This window comes from Lacerta agilis, chromosome 8 (assembly GCF_009819535.1).
Source record: "Lacerta agilis isolate rLacAgi1 chromosome 8, rLacAgi1.pri, whole genome shotgun sequence".
NCBI classification, from domain to species: domain Eukaryota; kingdom Metazoa; phylum Chordata; class Lepidosauria; order Squamata; family Lacertidae; genus Lacerta; species Lacerta agilis.
The window spans coordinates 5,771,890-5,773,506 of record NC_046319.1 but is presented as its reverse complement, the minus strand read 5'-3'; positions in this window follow the sequence as shown (position 1 = coordinate 5,773,506).

Genomic DNA, 1,617 nt, shown 5'->3' with positions numbered 1-1,617 from the left:
GTGGTGGCTTCTCACTGACTGGTAAAATTACTGGTCTAGGGGTACTGTATTTTTCGCTCCATAAGATGCACTTTTTTCCTCCTAAAAATTAAGGGGAAATATCTGTGCATCTTATGGAGCAAATGGTGGTCCCTGGAGCTGAATTGCCCAGGGGCCAAAAGCAGATACTGCTTTTTATTTTACAAAGAGAAAAAGGGGTGTTGAAAGGACCCCATTCAGCAGCTGATCAGCAAGAGATCGGGAGAGAGATAAGAGTCCCGGCTCCCTTTCAGCCCTGCCCTCTATTGGTGAATGTGCTGCAGAGGTAGGTTGTTTGTTTCCCCAGCGACATGTGACTGGCTGATTAGATTATCTGTCTGGAAACTGTAGAAATGGCTCCCTTTCCTTCAGAAGCTGCAGAAATGTGAGTTGAACACCATAAAAAACGGGGCTTTTCCTCTTTGCTTTTCCCCCTTTGCAAAAGGAGCTTTGCTTTTCTCCCTTTGCAAAAAAGCTACAAAACTTTTAGCTGATCCTAAAAAAACCAGGGCTTTTAGAGGAGGAAAACCAGAAAAATATTTTTTTCTCGTTTCCTCCTCTAAAAACGAGGTGCGCCCTATGGAGCGAAAAATACGGTACTTTTCATCAGGCTATTTGAAGAGGGGGAAGAGTTTGTCAAGGAGGAGAGGGGTGCTTCAAGCCACACTTCTAAGGAACATCCCCCAATCCAGACCAGCCCCAGGCCTACCTGTCTCACTTAGGGGGTCCTGCACTGCACCAGCAAAAAACCTCCCACCCACAATGCTGTCCTGGCACTCTTCAGTCTAATAAGGGTGTCTAATTGCAGAGTGGGAGGGAGAGGAGCAGGGCCTGGAAGAGTTTGCTGCCCTTGGTGAGGTGGATCGAAGAGCCCATGTAGCACCAGTTATTTCTCAAAGCAGCAGCAGCGGCAGCAGTAGTATAGGCCCAAGTAAGTCTCTCTTTTGCGTCAGGAAGATGACAAAGAGAGGTGCCTTCCCCCCACCTGGCGCCTTCCAGCTGCTTTTGATGGCAGCTCCCACCAACCCCAGCACAATTCCAACGTGCTGGCTGTAGCTCAAGCGAGCTGCTGCCCCAAACATATGGAAAGCAGCAGGATAGCACCCTGGCCCTGAAATCCAGCCACCGAGACTGCCCAATGAGCCATTCCCCAGGGCTGTGGGAGAAACTGCCTTTCCTGGCTCAGGAGCCCAGCGTTCAGCTCACACCTTTTCCCTCCACACAGCCCCTGCCATGCTGCCTCCCCCCCCCCTTACATTTCCTCCCTCCTGGCCACTCCACTTTGTGCAAATGTAAAGAATGTAATTTATTAGAAGTCACCGGCCTCTACTTGCTTTTCACTGCTATTCTGTGAGCATATCTATAAATAAGGACCTCCTAGTGCGAAGAGCAGCCTACCCCTTATTCCACCACCCACTTTGGCTGATGTCAGAATCTGTGTGAAAATGATTTCCTCTCTAACCCCCACCCCCTTTTAATTAAATGTGAAGTGGCTTTATTCAAAAAGGTATTGTCCTTGCTTTGTTATTTGTCAGGACTGATATATGAGCAGCATCACACTGTTAAATCCTTTCTAGCCTCTCCTCCGTTTATTATTTC